Source organism: Oryctolagus cuniculus, chromosome 3 (genome assembly GCF_051225735.1).
Source record: "Oryctolagus cuniculus isolate XC-2025 breed Fujian yellow rabbit chromosome 3, ASM5122573v1, whole genome shotgun sequence".
Lineage (NCBI taxonomy): Eukaryota > Metazoa > Chordata > Mammalia > Lagomorpha > Leporidae > Oryctolagus > Oryctolagus cuniculus.
In genome coordinates this window covers 78,026,956-78,049,422 of record NC_142869.1, presented here as the reverse complement: position 1 = coordinate 78,049,422, position 22,467 = coordinate 78,026,956, and the positions used below count along the sequence as shown (strand labels likewise).

The following is a 22,467-nucleotide window of genomic DNA, read 5'->3' as shown; positions in this document are numbered from 1 at the left end:
GAGTGAAAAATCACTATGTTAGCATGTACCAAACCAGCCCGATTGCAATTGATTCTGTTGCTAGCCTCCCTCTGACCTCACTGCCACCCTCAAATCCCACTCAGTTTCCATGCCGAGTTTTTTATTCTGCCGCTGTTTTCTCTCCACATAGTTTCTTTCCAAACCAACATCCATGTTCCAGTCATCAACCGCTTTAGAAAGCTTCAGGCTGGATGGCCAGGCATGAAGTGCTGGCAGGTGGTGTAGCTGTTAGCCAGCCTTGTGTATCACAGGAGATCTGATGCTATCAAGTTCCTTTTCCCCCAAAGACTAAAGAGAGCAAGCCTTTGTGAGCATGCAGGAGGGGGATGAAAACAGTTTGTCTCCTGAGCAGCCAGCCTTTGTCATATTACAAATGAAATCACTTCGGAAATTTAGAGAATTAATATCATAATGAAGACGGGAGTACCCATTAGGGTGGTCTAATGTTGCTCTGGAGAAATGTGATGGATGCCCAGTGGCTGCAAACCCTTATTTGCAGAGAGTCACCTCTGCAGTTGCCATTATTAGGAAGATGTCTGAAGCAGAGGATCAGACACAACCATTGCAAGATGAGATAGTGTTTGACTGGTTTCCAGGGAACCGAAGGATACAAGCTTAGTTGTACCTGTCACTATGGCTCCCAGCATTTTTCCCCCTTAATGTCTTTTTTAGCTGTAGGAAGTTTCTCTTTAAAGATTCAGTGCTTTCCTAATGGCATGAAGTGAGTAATGGGGAGCATACAAAATGTTATACAGATTACAGTCTATTTCAAGACAATGTGTGCCAGTTCTAAAGAATGAGTTTATTTAGCTCCAGTTTTCTCTTGAAAATAAATTTAGTCAAACATCCAGAAATGAACACACCGCTGGCATCCTCATGTTCATTTAGCCTTCTCTGTAAACATCCATGGCTTTCTGCAGCAATGTATGTGCCTACCCAAATATGATCTGCATTTGATGCCTTTTTTCTGCACTGAAGCCTAGAATGCAGTATTTCCAGGAATGACTGTAAAATGTAATTGAGTCATCATTTCTGGTACCCAAATTTCTCTCTCTCTCTCTCTCTTTTCCTCTCTCTCTCCCTCTCTCTTTCTCTTTCTCGTACTGCTTTTTGGTGACATCGGGACACATAGGAAATGGGAGTTTTCCAAAATACCACAGCAGGTCCAGGCCAGATTGAGAAGGAAAATTTCTTTGAGAAAATTTTGGAAGGATGGAATGGAAAAGAATGTCTTGGTATTGCCTGGAAAGGGAAGTTACACTTATTTTTCTCCATTTCACAAGTAGTCCATTTGTCCGTCAGACTGGAATTGACACAATTTGTATTTCTTGTTCTTAATGCCGGCCATCCAATAAGTAATATCCTTTTTCTGTAATAATTTTTCCAGTGTCTGTCCTGTTTTGAAATAGCTTTGTGGAGTAGTTCATTCTCTTGACAAGTTTTAACACGATTTTCTATTTGAAACTACTTTAAAGAAATGATAAATCAAATTTCATAAATCCCTATTTATGATAAATGAAAACAAATCAGAAATTATTAGTCATGCTTTTCCCAACATGAATGAAAATAAAGTAGTAGAAATCTACTAATCACTTAGACAGCAAACGTGGATTATGGCAGAACTTGATTCAGTGCTTGCCCAAGTTCTTTCTGTTGAGCTGTTACGAATTTCCCATTGTCTTCTCTATTAAAAACCTTAAGGATAGCCAGCCGGGAGGTCCAATCAAATCTCTTCCTTCTAAAAAGATGAACTGGAAACAGGGTTCACCACAAAGCTGAGAGAATGATTATCTGGGTTGTCTCTGCCCCTTTTGAAGGAGACACGAACAAGTTCATTTATAAAGCCTACCACCTTTCTCAGACAGAAAATTCTACGCATTCTCCCAACAAGTAACAATAAAAAGCCTGCCAAACATCCACATAAATGTTTGTTTATCTGCTTTGGTTCTTCATTATATTTCAAATTTGCATTTCATCATACATCTTATTACTCTTTAATAACTTTATCATTTATCTAAGTTATTTTCCCCAGTTGGATTTTAATCCTGCTAAGAGTGATGGACATAAATCTTCACAGCATCTAATCTCATTTTAGGCGTATAGTAAGACTTCCATAACTACATACCAAATGGAATCAAAATGATGTAACAAGTGAATATTATGAACTTTCTGAAGCTCAACATAAATAAATGAATCCTATATATGGAAGGGAATGTATGGGTCCCTCTTTCGTATTGTTTTTCATTTTCTTCCAAACTGATATATACACTTTCCAATAATAAAGAAACTCATCTTCTGTAAAGCAAATATGAGAGTCCTAATGAAAGTAATGTACCCCACTAGCATTCAGACCCTGGAAACGACAAATGTGATCTTGGACAGAGAAGAATCTAATGAAAACAATCACATTACACATAGCTCTTCCGTGCTCAGTGCTCAATAAGTGAGCAGCAGGCTTTCTCTGTCTGGCTTACAGAAAACAGGAGGTAGCAGTTTGCAAGGAGCAGCGTTTTAATGTGATTGGACTATAACAGACAATCTATTTACAGCATGCTCTGGGGAGCTTATAAACAAATGTTGAGTAATTTCAGCCAGCAGTAATTACCCTTGCAGCTGACAAGGATAGCATGAGACTTTCTCCTTCACCTTCAGCCCAGTCCAGAAGGCAGTGTACACAATGCCACTTCTAATTATTTCTGCATTTCTATGGCTAAAGACCAAAGTGTGTTATTAGAGAACATTTTAGAAGCTTTTTAAAAGCGTATTTATTAGGACAATTAAAAGTCATCACTATGACAGCAAATAAAAGGTTCCATTCTCAGGAATGCAGTATCAAATGAGCTTCTGCTCACTTACCTTTAAGACGATGTGGACTTGTTTTGTGTTGTGTATTGTCAAGAGCTGAGACTAAAGCTTCGTAATAAAAAGAAATAGTATTTGGAATGCATTTGGTTTAATTCTGAGATGTACCTTTTGCTCTTTACAATTTTCAAGCAATTTAGAGCTTATAACTGAAGTTATTTTTCAAAAGAACAGAATTTTGAAACGTGTGTGTATGTGTGTGTTGTTTGATTACAGATGCTGATGCAGACAAAATGCATGGGTTCTACTATCATGCTTTTCAAGCTCTCACAAGAGGCACTGGATTACCCTGTCTGGTTAAAGGATTTTATCTGGAGGGGCCATTCATATTGCATCAGTTTGACATAAGGAAGATGTAAAAAATTCAAAGACCTAAAAATAAACCTTCAGTAGATAAGATTCTAATGGAGTGCTGAAGAAGTAAAACAATTATGCAGAGCAATCACCCTGAGCGTTTGTAATTAACAATCAAATTACTTCCCAGAAGTGTCCAACAAGAGAACTTTTGTTGAACATTTCTCTACATGCCAAACTACCCCAAAGTAATTGGGGAAATCAGTGAACTGTGGTATGTGTCGGTTTTTCCAACACCACGGCCAGTTTGGCGTTCACTGAGCTTCTGTCCGCCTCAGTAAATTCAGTTCAGATCCCTACTATAGGAATTGACAGCAGATATCTAATCCCACAAAGTATATTATTTACATTTTTTGATACGTTACATTACATTACATTCTGTCATGTTGCATTTTATCACCGAGGGGTAGAATGTTGCATAACCCCACATGACATGATGACAGCTCCCTCTCCTTCTCCCTCTGTCTCTATCTCTGTCTCTGTCTCTCATACACACCGCACATACACCACAACACACACATCACAGAACTTTCCATAGCTCCAAGGGGATGTGTAGCCATTTTGCACTAAAAGGATCCTAGAATTCTTCCAATGGTGACATCGACAACTTCACCAAAGCCATGACAAGAGCTTCGCATTGCCCTGCACAAGGACACTTATACTTATTCAATATGCATTTTTGACAGGTGTTTGTAAATATTTTAAATGTGCAATTACTGTAGTCAGTGGATGACAAAATCACACATTGTGTAGTGTAAAACAGTGTGCTGCAAATTAACCACCTTGAAAGAAACACCCAAAAAAGAAGAGTAGCAAGTTCAACAATACACCATTAGTGGCATGTCCCTACCATTGCTCTGCACTCATTTCTGCAACGCAGTTGGCAGAGGGACAACAATTTGTCCTTGTTCTTGAGACTGGCAGGTGTCACTTTGGCCAGTGTGGGATGTGAGTGACAGATATTTTACAGCTGAAGAAATGAAAATGCAGAAATTCAAGAGTACCCCTGGGATTTGCCTGGTCATCTGTGGGCAGTGCGAGGGCAGGGCAGTCCACTGTGCTAAGGTAGGGCTGCTTGTTGCCACCGCTGTGGACAGCTGCCGATTCGCGGCATTTTAAATAATATTTCTATCAACAAGGGTGTGTTTCTGCTTTGTTGGAAGCATGTAGAAAGCTGCTCTCTAGGCTGCATACTCAACTGCTCTAATTGTTTTCCTGCACTTTCTGCAGAAATCTGGTAAACGCTGGCTTGGATAGGAAATTGCTTACAGATTTAGTATTTTTGAACATACAGATTCTATATGCATTCATAGAATCTATTAAAGAGCTGGAATTTTATTCTTCTCCTCTATTCCAAAGTGTCATTATTTTAGCTTTCCAAAAAAAAACCACTTTTCATTGAAAGAAGTGATGAAAAGGAAATAACCAAACAGGATGCAATGTAACAATGAAAATAAGAGTGTTTCTCTAGTCTACTTGGACATAATTAGGAACTTATGTTTTCTTGGTTCCAGTCTAATTTTAATTCAGGTTAAAGAGAAATCAAGCATTTATCCCATAAAAACAAAACTAGCTCTCAAGCCTCAAACATGTTTTAAGTTATATTTTAAATACATTTTTGGTTCATTTTTCTCCATGGGTTAAAAAAAGACAAGTTTTTTTAAAATATAATTATCTAAATATCAATATGTAAATTATTGACTGCTTAAGGGGTGTAAGAAAAAAAAAACAATTAAACCAGCAAATTTAACTTAAAATGGAAAGATGAACACTACTCCTTGCACAGGACATTGCACAACTATTAAGGCATTTAATGTAATACTGTTTATGATACAAAGGTTGCAAAGAAAGAAATTTCTCATTTTGGATATGAGTCATCCCTGACATTTATATATTATAAACACAATATTTGAGTTGCTGTTTTTCTTACAATTATAATAACCATAGTATGCTATAGTCTTTTCCATTAAACTTGCAGAGCTCATGAGAGTTCATTGAAACTAAACTGATACAGGCAGAATAAATGTTTAAAAATCAAAGCTCTCTAGTGTGATTGCTTAAAACAAGGATTACAAACAATGACATACAAGCAATATCAATACGAGGCTTTAGTTACAAGGATAGTTACCTGCCTTCATTTTCCATTAATTTCCTCCAGACCACTGCCAAACTATTACCTTGCAGAATTAAAATGGAAAACATATGTAGATTATGAAAAAAAATGTAATGTCACAGCACATTTCAACATTCACTCAAAGAGTTAATGTTAAAACCTCCAAAGGGAAAGAAGATATGAATTAAATCAGATTGATATTAGAATATGCTGTTTAATGTCATTTTCCAAATGTTATTTCAATTTTAAAATAATTACTTGTGTTGAATGGATTGAAGCATGCAGGTAAGCAGCATGATACAAAGTTTTCCCTTTACTGAAATTCTAGAAACAGGATTAAGATTTTTTCCCAAATAAAATAAAACCTCCCTACAAAAACCAATATTGTACTGAAAAGCATACAATCACAATTACTTTTTTACCCTACTTAGGAATGCAAAGATAAACTGTTCTTCTTTGAAAATCAAATATTTTCCTAACCACTGTTTCTTTAATTAAACTGTATTCTTTATAGTGATCAAATATAATTAGCAGTAACAAGTATTTAATGAAAACAAACTGCTACTCTCAAACCTTTACTACATGTTTTGTTTCAATCCCACAGATGCTCCAAGGACTACTGTACCTCCCTCACACCCACAAAAACATGCCCTCTCCCCACTCTGCCCACCACTATTTGCAGAAACAGTTAAAAGGACAATCAAAACCACACAAAAACTTCTGTAATTCCAAGGATTTTAGTTCATATTCGAATCCCGCTTCTCAAATCATCCCTTGCAAAGAAGCTTGAAACTTAGTCCTCCAAATATTTTATAGATTTGGTCCTCAAAAATCCCATTTGATATCATCATATAATAAAACATAACCCTGGTATCTTTGTTATTAGCAAGTGACCAGAAGAAGACGAAAAGTACTCAAGCTGGACTCATTGACAGGTAGGTGATGTAGCAAGTCTTGTGTAATTAATTGTGAGTGAAAGGGGGTTTGCTTTGCAGCCTCATAAAACTTTTCCCACATGGCTGAACCCACGGTCAGGAGACGTTAGGCAACATTAACTGCCTGCACATTTCTTCAAGGCTCTGGAGGAACAGCAAGGCACTGGGGCTCCAATCCCAAGAACCCTGGGACTTAAGACATCAGCATCTACCTTTCATCTTAGCTGAGATTTGGAGTGGGTTCAGACCACAGAGGCTCCTTAATTCTCACTAATTCATTTGCTTTCCTGATTCACTTGGCTTGGGATAACCTGAGAATGATAATGAACCTGTGAGGGGAGCTCTTAGTCCCTTGCCTTTGAATGTGCTTGGCATGGATCGAGGGCTTTCTGTGAATCTTGCAAGAGGAAAAGAATCTTATTAGCACTGATTGCTAGTCATGAGGTTTCCTCTAAAAATTACTCTTGTGTTTTAACTCTTGCTTGCGTTCTGCAAAGTAGAGCAGTAGGAGAAAAAAAAAAGTGAGATTATTTATACACATGATCTGTTTCCAGAAGTTGAGGTAATATCTTGGGGTGTAATTTAAACCAAATCCCAGGAGTCATCTGGGGTTTTTTTTGGCATCCAAAAATCAACTTCAGTATTTCCCATTCTATTCTAAAACTGATGCTAAATAGTTCTTTGTTTCTCATAAATAAACATGCTCTTGTATCAGAGAGGTGGCCTATCAGAGACAGTTTCCAAAGGAACATCCAAAGCCCAATTTAAAAAAAAAAAAATCATTTCTAACATAATGTATACAAGAGGTGTCAAGTTCACAAATATTTCCTGTGGTTATAGAACTCTGTCCAATGGGTATTTGTGCTTTTACAATTATTGTGTTTTGGACCTTTAACTTGCTTTAAATAGGTAAAGAATTTGCACTTGAGGCCGGCGCCGTGGCTCAATAGGCTAATCCTCCACCTTGCGGCGCCGGCACACCGGGTTCTAGTCCCGGTCGGGGCGCCGGATTCTGTCCCGGTTGCCCCTCTTCCAGGCCAGCTCTCTGCTATGGCCAGGGAGTGCAGTGGAGGATGGCCCAGGTGCTTGGGCCCTGCACCCCATGGGAGACCAGGAAAAGCACCTGGATCCTGGCTCCTGCCATCGGATCAGCGCGGTGCGCCGGCTGCAGCGGCGGCCATTGGAGGGTGAACCAACGGCAAAGGAAGACCTTTCTCTCTGTCTCTCTCTCTCACTGTCCACTCTGCCTGTCAAAAAAAATAAAAAAAAAAAAAAAAAAAAAAGAATTTGCACTTGAGAAGAATAAGACAATAAATGAACTGGTCAGAGTGGTTTGATCTGATAAAGGAATTTAAAAAAAAGGAATTTTGGTCTTCTAGTCTAAATGAAGGTGGTCGTTCTGTGAACTGTGAGATTGTAAACTACTGACCAAATCATTCTCTTCTTCAGTTGCAACTGTGCTCTCACCTGCACAGGCTAACTGACGTTGTATACAGCAGCCGTGATGACACAGATGCACCAAGTGGCAGAAGAGGCCTTGACTCCGAATTAGAAAGGGACCTTGGTGGCAGGGCAAAGTACTAACACATTCTTGTACTTTACAAAACGGTGTTTGACCTCTGATGTCATGTGCTTACATCCCTTTGGGGGTTCTGTTACCAAGACTTAAATTTTCCTGCGCAATCTGAGTGACCAGAGTGGCCCAGGACATCCATAGGCAACGTTAGTAAATTTGTAGAATAGATAGTAGGCCCACTTACTTGAGCCCTAGATCATCCCCAGATTTTTTTAGCATACGTAACTCCAGATTGCTCAAGTAAGGAATAGCCTTAAAGTTCATCCAGTTCAAATTTCAAGGATTTTTAAAGATGACAAAATTTAGGAACAGAAAGTATGAGAGATTTGTTCAAGGTTAAATAACTGTGTAGTAACAGAATTAGGAGAAGAATTCTATTCAGAAGCCAAAGCCATCATTGTCTGAGACAATGAACAAAGAGTACTGCAATTTCCATAAAGGCTTTTTTGACATCACAATGCACATGTTCCAGCACTTACGGTAAAGAACTCAAGAGATGACCGGTCCTCCTGACCACACCACAGCTCCTCTCCAGTGACTGCAGCTCCTCTCCAGTGACTGCCTGTGGTTGGACACATCAGCGCCTTTTCAACTTAGAATCTTTGCAAAAATACCTTCTTTTTTTTTTTTTTAATTATTGCCAGTCAGGTAATGTCTGTCTGATTAAGTGAGTTGATATCAAAACTTCACAATTTCCTTTTGTCCATAATCTGGCACTCTTCTCTCCTCCTTTGCCACAATTCCTGGAACTTAACAAGCTATCAAAAATGCTAGCGATTTATTATCATTATTATTAGGGACATTAAACTATCTACTGATAAATAATAAAAGGAAAGATGAAGACTGTAGAGCTAAATAACTGTGTGCTGAGATTTGGTGGCTCTCTTGGAGAGAAATAAGAGCAAAATCTTATTCAAGCGTTCCAGTTTGAGAGACAGAAAATGAGGACATTGCTAGTCCCATCGTGAAGGAGTAAATCTTAAAAGTGGGTTCCAGTGAAGTGGCTTTGAGAATTTTGGGTTTGTGACAGGTGAGGGCAACAGAGAGCTATTCAGGCAGGTGACCCTGGAGCCCTGGAAAATCATACACTTGTTTATAAATTGCTGTGGAAAGAAGCCAAGCATCCTGTCTGAGCTGAGTGCAAAAATGGATTCAGATTTGAACTCTAATCTCTCTACTGGGGCTAAAATGAAGTCAAGAGTAGAAGCTGAGACAAAGCCAACTGACTATGCAAGAACAAGGAGGAGAATACAAAGTTGTGCTAGAGTGGAGTTAGTTTACATCCAGCAACCCAGATACGCTGATCTTACAGGAAACTGTGCCCATGACCTTCTCCCAGGAGCCAGGAACTTCCCAGCTGAACCCAAGCAACTGTTTGACAATGAGCATTCTGGTCTTTAAAACACAGCCTAGGTGGGAAGTGTGAAAATTCAGTAGAAATAACCAACCAGGGGCTGGCGCTATGGCGTAGTAAGCCTCTGCCTACGGCACTGGCATCTCATATGAGTGCAAGTTTGTGTCCCAGCTGCTCCCCTTCTGATCCAGCTCCCTGTTAACAGCCTGGAAGGGCAGAGTAGGCTTACGTCCTGCATCTATGTAGGAGACCCGGAAGAAGCTCCTGGCTCCTGGCTTTGGGTCAGCCCAACTACAGCCATAGCAGCCATTTGGGGAGTGAACCAGCTGATGGAAGATTTCTGTTTCTCCCTCTCTTTGTAACTCTTCTACTCAACTAAATAAATCTTTTAAGAAAAGAAAAAGGAAATAACCGACAAAACTCAGCAGAAAACCCTAAAAAAAAAAAAACCTACACAAGGAAGTCAAGGAAACTAAGGCTTAGTGAGCACCCTGGAGGCATTACACATACTCAATCCCGTGTATCCTAAGCATAAGCCATTGTTACCCCTTCTTTGAGTTGAAGAAATAAAGAAATTCATCCAAGATCGTATGGCTCATAAATGGGAGAATCATATAGAATTAGAATAGATACTGGCCTGATATCAAAGCTCTTTCCATCCATCTGCTTCTCCAAATTAAAGCCATGAGAATGCATGAGTTCTCCGAGGGACTAAAAAAAAATTGCAGGCAAAAGTCAAAGAAGTCAAGCAAGTGCTTAATGCTGCAGTGATTTCAGGAATTAGGACTGATAACACACTGGTGGATCTGGTAATTAGGGAGACAGGAGTGACCTTGGGAAAAGAAGTTCCTGTAAAGTGCTGAGGATGGAAGCTGGAAACCGGACTGCGATGAAGTGGCCGTGAGGCAGTGGTGCCTAGATTTGTAAAGCTCCCTTTGAAGAAAACTGACAGTTTCTAAAGAGTACCAAGAGGTAGACACATCTTTTTCTTTGATTTGGGAAGACGTGAAAATCCTCGTGGGCAGTGAAAAAGGAGCCATTAGAAATGAACACACATTCTGAAGAAACAGGGAATAATTACATAGCACAGTAATGTAGGAAGGAAATAAAGGACAGCTAAAATACACACAGTTTGGGAAGAGAGCAAGAAGGATGCCAGTATCATGGTATTTACACGTTAGAGTGTTATAGGGAGGAAGAAAACCTGGGATCAATCACGTAGGAGACCGATGTCTCTGCTATGAGAACACGAGCTGTCTTGAAGGCAATCTAGATGAAGAGAATGGATGAATAAATGAGTGAGTGAATGAATGACAGAGGAGGAAAATCTGGGGGTACACTTTGGTCGCCTCAGAGGGAGAGGACACAGTGGAAAGACAGCGTGTCCACTACTAAGTGAACTCTGCGGCTGCCTTCTCCTTCCACCGTGCGTAGAATCAACAACCACTGAAGCATTTCTATAAGCAAAAGGCAGCAAACCTCATCTCTGAGCTCAAGCGCCACTGCTAGAGCAAAGGACTGTGGATAAGTCTACATTTATTAAAGAAAAAATGGCGTTTTCATGACTCAGATAGTGGGCATTTAAAAAAATCTCTACCAGATTGAATAGTAGATTAGATCATTCTCTTTTAGGGCAGAAAAACCTAGGTAATAAACCAGATTAGAAGTTAAAAAGATGAAATGGAAAGGGTGAAGAAGCAGTGGGCCTGTGTGTCCTTTTTCTTTTATCTTTAAAATTCTATGGCAAATCAACTTCCCTTTATTGGTAGAGTGTTATCTAACGACTAAGTCAACATTCAAAGTACACACTTGAAACAGATAAGAAAACAAAAACCATTTTATCAGTCTGTATCACTGACTTGCTTTAATTCTGAAATTCAAATCCACTTTTAAAGAGTAATCTTTTTTTCTCAGAGTTGATGTCATTTATTCTGAAGCAACTTTGGTTTCACAGGTGCTGTTCGCGTGAAATTCTAGAGACATCCATGAATTCAGAGTTTTCACAAACATCTCTGTAGGGTACATGTTGACTTAGGAAGTGTCCACATGACAGTAAAACAACCAATCAATTCACTGAAAAAAAAATCAATTGATTCAATAAAAACATCAAACAAGCTGTTTGCTGTCATGAAGATCAAACTACTGTTTGACAGAACTTTTACTTTTTAATCAATGATATTGATGCACGTAAACACTGTCTTAAGTTTACCAGCACATGTTCATGGTACAAAAGAGGACCAAGCTGATAATCGTTAGGTAATATCAACAAGACAGCAGATAGGGAAAACTAAATTTCCACTTTGCAGCTCTTCCCATTTCTAATTTCTTTCTTATTACCCTCCTTCCACAAGAAATTCATTTTGTAATGCAGTGCCATTTATTTTGCAACACACGGTACCTCAGGCAAAATTGCCATTCTACTTAACGGCATCTCATGTGTTTACTCTTAAAAAGAAAGGTGGTGGATTTTAGACTTTCTTTCTTTATAGCATTATTCATCTTTCTTGGCTGGTACCTCTGGAATTTGTAATGTATCCATCATTATCTAACTGCCAACTGTTTTCAGAGGAGCTGTTGCTTTAAGCTCATTATTTCTTCAGATTGGAGAATCTGCAGAGCCTCATTCTACAACGCGCAGCAGCCAGCATGGTACATGTGTACAGATGAATGGTCGGGCTTGTCCTTCAGAGCTGCTTTGTACCCAGCTTTGCCCCAGAACTGTACCGTGTAATGAGGAGCAAATGCATACTCATGTGCTTTAAAAGTGTGCAGTGAAAACCGGGGGAAAATGCTAAAAGAAAAGCTACATTCGTAAATAAGCTGTTAGCATAACCACATAGTTCTATGGGTTTCCTACTTGCCGAAGAGTTTCGGGATGACAGTGACTCTCCTATAATTAGTTTCCATGAAACTTCCTTGAAGTCAAGCACGGTTGATTGGGCAGCTGCCTTTCAAGAAGAGTTACCTGAGCTGTATTTTGGGAGACTTCAAACTCAATCTGAGAGTAGATGAAAGCAGCAACATGCAGATTGTGGGGAACCTAGATGAAGACGCTGTGAATGCTGTTAGTTTAAAGGGCTGTGAAAATGTAGTCCAAGACACTGAGTTACAGTCTGAGAAAAAGGTGGGTGTCCCAGGTCTCTTTCTCTAATTCATTATTTAATAACTTCAGTTAACTGGTATAGATGCAATTTTCAGAATTTCAACATTCAATGGTGTTGGAGAAAAATTAAAAATATAAATTTACCACCTGCACTGATCTCGAAAGTGTGCTCTGGGACATGAGATAATGGGGAATGAATCTGAAAACAATTGTTATGGATCTAAAATAAAGCTGCTACCCCCCTTTTCCTTTTAACGTAGGGAAGGACACATAACACTCCATCATGATCAGATCTGGTCTTGTATGTTACATACATCACTTGTTTTTGTTAAAGCAAACTCAAGAGGCCTGTTTATCTCAGTTGTAAATATCTGAATTACAGAAACACAGTTGGAAAGTCACGGTCATCCCCCCCCCCCCATCTTTCTCATGGCTCTGATCAGCCTGGCTCTACTGAGGTCTCAAAGACAAAGATGTATTGTCACTGACTCCTGCCAAGCTAGCACTCAAGTGGGCACCGTTAGTGATCTAGAGACATTGTGTATCTTCAGGTATCGAAAACAATTCTTTATGTCCACATGAGTTGATTGAAGCCATTGTTGTCATGAGAAATATGGATCCTTAGTATTTGATTTTAGCAAGACTATTAAGAAATCTAACATACAAAATAAACAAAGACATTACACCCTAGGTCACAGGACTCCTATGTATCAGAAAGAACAATCAGAAAATAACTATTTTTAAGTTCCCAGCAGGAGCATATGCCACTGCTGCTAATGGATATATACATCTCAGATGGAAAAACTGAAGCTGCTCTAGTATTTTAGATTTTGTCACAATATATCATTCTATTTTAAAAATAGATCAGTGGAAGATGCGCTTCCTTTGAAGATATTTCTGTGCTGCTTTATACGCAAATTTTTTTGAGGATTGTATTTATTCTCTGACCAGTCCTTTTTAAGTTTAAATGTAAGGATTGTCCCAATTTTCTAGGTTCCTATGAAAGAAAGAATAAGCTGTAGTAGTTCAGCCGCTTCGTGACATTTTTCTATGAAATTAAAAGACCACAGACCAACAAGAGGGATTGATTGCAGAAAACATCACTAATCAAACATCTTATCTAGATGCAGTGCAAAGCAATGAAGAGTTGAATATATGTTAAGAAAATCCTTATAAACACAAAGTATGACAATTATAGCTGCCTTTCATATTTTGAAGACTTTTATTGAGATCACTGTAGAGTCAAATAAACAAGCATTTGGAAGAAATCATAGATTAAGATTCCCTATCCCCCTATGTACTTTGTCCATTTTCCCAAATGACATTTTGTGAAACTATAGCATAGTTTCAAAAATCACAATTTTTTATTTTAAAGATTTATTTTTATTTATTTGAGAGGCAGAGTTACAGAGAGAGAGAGAGAGAGAGAGAGAGACACGGAGAGAGAGGCCTTCCATCCTCTGGTTCACTGCCCAAATGGCCACAATGACTGGAGCTAGGCCCATCCAAATCCAGGAGCCAGGAGCTTCCTCCAGGTCTCCCCCGTGGATGCGGAGGCCCAAGCACTTGGGCCGTTTTCCACTGCTTTCCCAGGCCATAGCAGAGAGCTGGATCGGAAGAGGAACAACTGGGACTCGAACCAATGTCCATATGTGATACTAGAGCCGCAGGCAGAAACAATTTCTATACCACAGTGCCGGTCCCAATTACAATACTGATATTGACACAATCCACCTAAATTTCCTCAACCTTATATTCACTTTTTCATAATTTTATATTGTAAAGGTTTCGATATTCCAATGTTAGGAAGAGTTTTTATTAAACAGTGCCGGTGTACATGATGGGTGGATGTCATTTAGAACCTGATCTGAAGTTATTGCCCTGGTTCTATAGGATTACATAGGTAGTAAGCGTGATAACATTTGATTTTAAGAGCTGATTCATGGGGTGTCTGCTTTAGCAGTTGAGATGCCTCTAGGGAAACCTGGGTCCTATATTGACACTCCCGGATTCAAGTCTTTGCTCTGCTACAGATTCTAGCCTCCTGCTAATATGCATCCTGCGTCTAGCAGAAGATGACTGGACTGCTTGGATACCTGCCAGCCACCTAGGAGACTTGGATTGCGTTACCAGCTGCCAACTGGAACCCAGTCCCAGTAGTAGGAATTTGGGGAGTGGATTATCAGATGGGAATGTTCTTGCTCTCTCTTTCTCTCTCTTCTTCTGAAATAAATAGGTAAGTTTAAAAAAAATGAAGCTGATTCATGTCCACAGTGATTGTAGCACAGTGCAAGACCAAGACAGATGTTAAACAAGAAGACATAAAAGCTTACAAGCAACATGGATTACTACCGCTCTCCTCTCAACACACACACACACACACACACACACACAGAAAAGAAACAAGGTGCTTTGAAGAACACTAAAAATAATATGAGATAGACCTTTAAGTTCACTCCTGTGTACAGCAATGGGTTGATTTTTGTCATTACTTTTATAGAGTGCCCTCTGGGAATGTAGTTCTATATGAGTGGAAGGAAGCACAGCTTTATGGGGAGAGGCATTATCACGAGGACCCAAAGTCCTAGATTCAGGGCTGAATCCTATCACAGACCTCCTGACTATAAACCCATTGCAACTTTTATTTTTCCTTTCAACTTTTTCACCAATGAGTTAAAAACTGTAGTTTGATGAAGCTCAAAGTAAACTATAGTACAATTGAAAAGAATCACTCCATTTAATTTTTTTCCTTATTTTAGGCAAAATATTTTCTCCTCAGTAATAACAGTGGTATAACCTAACATTTAAGTATTTAGTATGTTATATTCTATCTAATCCTGTATAAATACTAGCTAGTTTAATTACTGCCATACCCCAAAGAAATCTAAGACTTTGAGACTACTTTTCCTGTTTCATAGATGACAAAATTGAATTTCCCAAGACCATGCAATTGGTAATGGACAAAGCTGTATCTGGAACTACACTTTGCTACCCCAATATCCATGCCTTTCTCTTACCCACTGCATTGTAATACCTCCCCACCTATGGTCCATGCTTCTTCTCACTGATTCAAAGAAAAAACTACGAAAACTACATCTGGGATCTATGGTCCTGTTCAATGACAGGTCATTGAGACCTGCTACCCAGGGATCTAAAAGAGCTGATAACATGAGAAGAAACTTCCTTAACTAATGTTGCCAACCTAGAATAGTAATATTTTTAAAAACATGAAAATGAATTTTTTCAAGAGTAATTCACAGCCTACAAACAAATTGACAGTTCCAATGCCAGTCTCTTTTAAAAAAAATGCCTAGTGGGTGGGAAATCATTTGCATACCAATTGGTAACCAGCAGCCAGAGTGAGAGCAGAATCTGTTATCAGGAAAAGGGGAACAGAATGGTAGGCACAAATATACACTAAACTATAATCCAGAAATACTGAATTTGTGAATCCTTAGAGGCCTCCTAAAAGCTGGAACAATCTGGGCTGGTAGTCTTCAGAGAATACTTTGCAGGGAACAAAATCCTAACGGCCTCAAATCAAGGGACCACAAGAGGGTAAAATAAATCTAAAGACAGACACCCATAGCACCAAATGGATATTTCTGGGCACACATGTAAAAAATATTTTCATTCCTTCAGCCATGAAATTTCCTTCCTAAACAGCCATTATTATAAGTAAGATTATAAGGTAAGTATATTTCTGACCAGACTCATGGATCAGTTGCCTGTGGCCTTGTACACTGATAGTAAGGAGTCCATCCAGCATGGGATGCTAGCTGAGGAACTTACCAGCAATGTGAACCTGCTGGTGTGCACACCCCTTCATCCAGAGAGACAGATGGAGGTGGTGAGCTGGGGATGGCTTCCAGTGCAGACAGGGTGCTGGAAAGGTGGCTTGTTAATAACACTGCTGCTCCAAGCAACTTCTTGTCAGCAGTCAAAGTTTCAGGATCATGGACTTGTGGCTTCTTGAAAATTGCTGCAGGACTGACATAATTCCTAGTGTAATTCCTGGTGTTCTTCCAATAAAAAATAAGAAAATTCTCACCACACTAAAGGGCCAGGGTAAGGCCAGTACTGTGAAGTGACTGACATTTGGGAAAACTTTACATCTGATCTTGTACTATTCATATGGTTCCAAGAATCAATTTTTTAAGAGTTGGTATTTATGCTAACCACACATTTTTATTTACTTTTCAGCAAAAGCAAACAATTCAGAACTATTTTATTTTTCAAAAGGATTTTCAATTGGCATTGAGAATAATTTTTGTATGAAATGGGAACAACAAAACATTTAGCTTATTTTGTTAGGAGTTCCTTTTCAGACAGGGTATCAGGCCAGAATATTGAAATTTCTACACAAGTTCAGGTGATAGCCACTAAAAATATGATTAATGCAAAACCAAATAGGAAGATTAATTTGAGCATTGTTGGAATTTGACAATGTAATTACACACTAGCTTTTCTCTCATACACTGTCACAGATTACACTCCTACAAAATGATGATATTCTTTTCAAAAAATACAAATCATAATAAACATTCTAAATGTCTTCCTGGGATAAGCCATAATAAATAAATGTCTTACTAAGACAATTCTTACTGAGAAAGATCAGAATTGACAATAAGTATGGCAATAATGTATAACTATTTTATTAACTACAAAATGGACAATGCTTAGTTTCAATAATTGTTCAAAATGGAAGTTCCATTGTCAAAAAAATCACATGCTGCTAAGGCATATATCAGTAAGTTATAAAATATTCCTTTTCCAGCCCTCCGCTCCCTTCCTTCTACTATTATGAATGCTAACAAATCGGGGCTGCTAATAGAATGCTGGATAGAGGCCCAATTATGTCCTTAAGGAACAGGAAAAACCTAGCTTCACAATGCTTGAGAATATGTAAAAGCAATGATAAATCCTTATTATCTTGGTGGGGAGTTCATATACACATAGGTCTGTCACACACTGACATATAACCAAATGAATCAGTCGTTTGAAAATGGCGCTTTGTTATCTAAATATATGTCACCATCACAATGTTAAAAACATGATTATGGATAGGGCAGTGAGGGTGTACACTGCACAGTGCCTGAAATCACCGAAAAAAATGCTGCCAATTGAACTAGATAGTTGAATGTGAACTCACCTATGAGATCAAATTAAAAGCCAGAATGTGCATATGTGGATGTTTACTGATTTGAAAACTGCCTCAGCTCAGTAAAGCTAGCTACAAAAGAACTAGTAGAAAATGGTAGCAATCAAAGCTAGCGAAGATAGACATCTACCTGATGTGGTTACTGTGTATTTAAATCAGTAGAAAAAGATTCTGAAGACCTGAGTTTGAGTCCCTCTTTTATCACATGATGAAACACAACTTGAGTTTTTTCATTCTTTTGTTTGATTACTTCCAGTAGTTCCTTTAAAGTGTTGAGATCATTGGAGAAAATAACTTTCAGCATTCTCCTCTAAAAGTCTTGAGGTTATTGGAATGATAAATGAGATAATGAAAATTATGTATTTTTGGCATCTGTAAAGCACTATGTATATACAGAGTGCTTATTATTATCATTAAAGACTTAGGGTTAAGGAATTTGCCCCTATGAAAAGCTATTATGTGCACCAATTGACTTGATAACAGTAAGACTATTTTGTTAGTATCAATGGGGGTAGTCCATTAGAACCTGTAATGATGATTCAATTTCATTTAAGTAGTATTGGTTGAATACTTCCTAAAAACTGGCTATTGTATTAGGCAAGTAAGCATACAGATGGCACTTAATAACAAGGATAAACCTCTGAGATATTATCATTATCCCCACTTCACAGAATAAAATTCTCAGTTTCTGGACAACTTAGTGTTTGCTCAAAGCTACCAAACTAGTAGTTTCTGATTGGAAATATCTACAGTGTTGGTGGCACCAACACAAAGAAAATCATCATGGATACATGCTCTGACCAATAAAAGTAATGACAAGAATGAGATAGAATATTCTAAAATTGGTCCTACCTTACTTTAGATATACAACCTAAGATGGAAAACTGTATCTATCACTAGCTTTTATTCAAAATTAATTGTGTATGGTAGATGTTTGGCAAAGTTGTTAAGGCCACCTGGGATGTCCACATTCCATATTGCTGTGCCTGGGTTCAGGTTGCAGCTCGCTCTCCATTCCAGCTTCCTGCTAATGTAGGCCCTGGGAAGCAGCAATAATGGCTAAAGTAATTGGGTCCTTGCCAACCATGTGGAACACCCATATTGAATGAACAATTGAATTTGGCCTAGTCTAGCCCCAGTTGTTGCAGGCACTTGGAGAGTGAATGGGAGATTCTCTCTCTCTCTCTCTCTCTCTCTCTCTCTCTCTCTCTCTCAGATAAATAAATTAGTGGTGGTGCACGAAGCCACTTTCTAGAAACTAGATACAATCAATAGGGGAAAAGCATTCTCCACAAAAAATAGCCATTCTTGCATGCTAGATATTTGCTGGAGGTGACTTGCTGTGGTGTCTGGTGCGCTTTGGAAGAATGGGGCTTGCAATCAAAAGTTAGAAAAAAGGAACTTAAGTAAACATAACCTACTAGGGCATTTTATCAAGTGGTAAGACAAATAGACTTCTTTTTTTTAAAGAGAAAACCTTGACATATTTTTCTCTTTCACTTAATCTTTGATTGCCTTTCAAGGAGGCGGAGAAAGAGTTCAAGTTAGAAGTGAGAGCAAAGCGATGAAGGGAAGCAGCCGGAGTCTGTCTCTCAAATATTGTTGCTAATCTGCTCCCTGCTGCCAGCCCTGCCACTCAGCAGAATCCTAGGACTGGAACAAGTGTTAGTGAGAGCTAGGAAAGGAAGAAGGGAAGTAAAGAGAAGGAAGAAACTGATGATGTGGTTGGGGGAACCGGGAACAGCACTGGCTTCTTTATGGCAGCAGAATTCTCAATATGCTCCCCCAAAAATTCTCTGCTGTAGTCATATTTCAATTCAGCTTTGATCTCTTCTCCGGTGGGTATGCATGTGTATCTGTACAGATTCATCTATGTATTAACTCTCTATTTTCCAATCAGCTATGTATTTGTAAATGATAAATGACTTTTCACTGGCAGCTTTGATCACCTTTACGAAGGTGGCATAAATATAGGTAAGTCTATTTCTTCGTGTTTAACTATTTCATCTCATATTAGTTAGGTCCACACTCACAAACATGTGACAGGCACACACACTGACACCTTTATCACTGTAGTGATAAATGAATCAGGTAAATCTATTTATAAACAGTTACTGATCTGCCGCTCTCTGCAGTGTTGTCACTGCACATAGCAGACCTAAATGATCTATTTTGCTCCTGGATCCTTGTTTTCAGGGAAAGATTACTAAAACGGGATGTTGCTAGAAAGTAGCTCATTAGGGCTTTGTCTTAAGAACACTGAAAAATGAGCAGTGAACACTGAGGTGAGCCAGAATCCTACTCTCATCTGGGTGCAACAGGCTCATTCCCGGTTCTTCTGCGAGGCTTTTTCTGGGATAAATCATTAGACAGGAGTCTTTACTATGGAATAACAGCCCAGCAGGTAATGCACACAGCCACTAAGCTGCCAGCTTGTTGACAGCCAGCGTGGTGGATTTCATACTCTACAGGGATGTCAGCTTCCAGGGAGTTCAAACAGAAGCCCTAGTGGAGGCAAACTCCAAGACAGTAATTTTGCCTGTCAGGAATGCTATGCCAGATGGATTTAGCAGTGGCCTGACATGTCCAGACACTAAAGGGGATTTTGAAAGGACAAGAAAATCACCCAGTATTCCTTTTCCAGTCTTTTCTAGCCATTCCCACCCATATGAAACCATAGACTTCAAGTCAGAAATATTTTCGCAGCAGAAAAAGGGTCACAGGAAGAGAAATTTTCATGTGGGTAACAGCAGCCTTCATACCTAAGGTTTTACTCATTCCAGGTAACCACTCTTGCTTCTGAACCGGAAGCCCCCAACCCCATTCCTCTGAATGTTGGTTATAGTAGGCAAGCCCACTCACCGCAGCTCACAACGTGTTCCGCTGTCGATTGCTACACAATGCATAGAATTATAGGAACTGCTAGAGATGGACAAGGAAAATCTTTCAAATGAGAAGAAAAGATACTTGTTCCGTACAAAAAAAAAATGTGTTCACTCTACAAATATGCAAAACATCCTTGCTTTCTCTCAGTGCCATGATTTTATTTGAGAGCAAGAGCATTTAAATTGTTTGATTATAAAAAGCAATTACTAATCAAGATGCGATGAAGAGTCTTGCTTCTCTCATGTTAATATAGATTCGAAGCTTCTACTTCACAAGAAGTAACAAATAAGAATAACTCTATGAGCAGAATTTTTTTTCTCCCCTCATAAAGAGAAATTGTCATATTGATGACAACTTCACAGAGTATTGGCCTTAATCAAATCAACAAGTTCTGCAAACATAACCCATCTACTTAAACATGAGAATCATTTTTCTAATATATCAAACTACAATATAATGTCAGAAGTTGTTATAAGGTATTGATAATATATTTATAAAGGATTTTTTCTATGTAGATTATAGGTACTCCAAAAAAGTGAGGTAGAAGATGAATATAGATATTGATAGAAATATAGATATAACTACATAGTGATAAATATGCCCATATTTTTGCTTCAACTTGCCATTAGTGCATAAAAATTTCATATTTGAATCTGGAACCAGCAAGTCAGACTGTTTGCAGCACAATCTCTAACAGCAGTAGCATTCCACCCTCAATTCTGCAACTCCTCACTCTGGTCTTACTCACAAGGCATCAACAATATCTTCTATTCTCATTCAAACCTTGCCTGGTCTAGAATACGAATCTACTGGAGGGTAATCTCCCAATGAGACACATGGAAACGTGGCAAAAACATCATGTTGCTTCAGGAATTCCATCAAATGGCCAGCTTTGGAGCAGAAGTACTCTAAACTTGATCCTTCTAAGCAATCAACTTCTAAAATGTCCTATTTGCTGAACAATATCTTTGCATTTACTTAGCATCAATATTTTCCTCAAGAGCTTATTTTTAATGATTACCCTCATTGTTCTTTAGCTGCATAGGATCAGTCAGTTTGTAATTTCCCACAGGTGAGAGAATATGTTAGTTGTACCCTGTCTTATCCTCATCCCATCTTTTAATTTTACATTTGAATGATCTATACTTGATTTAAAAATGTTATTTATGGGTTCAGTAAAATATCTTAATATGCTTTTATAGCATACTGTGTTCATGTTCCTTTACTAAGTGAAATACTGTTCATCTGGTTTTTTATTTATATTGAATTGACTGCCTTTTTTCCTGTTTCCCATATCAATCAAATCCCTTTTTAAATAAAATGTTTAGCAAAATACCTGCTTTATGAGGAACCAGTATATATTAATTAGCCATTTGCGACAATATCCAGGTCATAGTCTTCAGATTCTGTCATTCTTTCTTACAAACATGGATATATCTTTGTTATCTGAGCTTAGGCAAGTCTATGGATAATAGTACATTTTTCATAGTCCTTGCTATTCTGTGAACTAATGCGTGTAAAAGACTTAGCACAGTTCTTGCCATATAACAGAACTCCAAAGTAAAGTACTACCCTTCCCATGGCTTCCGTCAGGTCACCTAACACTGACAATCCCTTTGGGGACTTCCAGAACAATTTCCTTTTTCTGTTATAATCTGGGCTCTTTGCTCACATTTTGCATCTAAGTCTACACATTCTTATTCTTCTTTATACATTTTTCTTCTTTCCATGACTCATTAAATGTGGACGTTCTAGGGTCTCTTTTATAAATGTGTATATATAGACTTTCCAGATTTGGGATGCAAGTGTATAAGGGGATAAAAATTGTAAGACAGGTTTGCTGAAACCTGGGATTGAACCAGGTAACTTTGGATCTTCAATCTAATGCTCTCCCAACTGAGCAATTTCAGCCACCTTCCAGTTTCTGATCTCATGACATTTTTCCTTTATCTCACCAGCTGCAGCCTTCTCGAGGACTTTGATACGTCTGTTTTCATCTTTTTTTCTGCTTAGCCTCTTCCTATCCCCTGAATTTCCCCCCAGTCATTCAAATGTATTTAACAAATCCTATATTTAGAACCCATTACAATATTTAAAGGCGT

General features: G+C 38.5%; 1 long non-coding RNA gene and 1 other non-coding gene across 2 annotated transcripts in view; one reads left to right on the top strand and one right to left on the bottom strand.

The window, feature by feature from the left end:
• Window positions 1–22,467, top strand: part of LOC149127396 (uncharacterized) — a 548,503-nt gene that overhangs the window by 312,403 nt on the left and 213,633 nt on the right. The window lies entirely within an intron of this gene.
• Window positions 22,204–22,276, bottom strand: TRNAF-GAA (transfer RNA phenylalanine (anticodon GAA)). The gene has a single exon. It is a non-coding gene; the product is annotated as a tRNA-Phe (tRNA).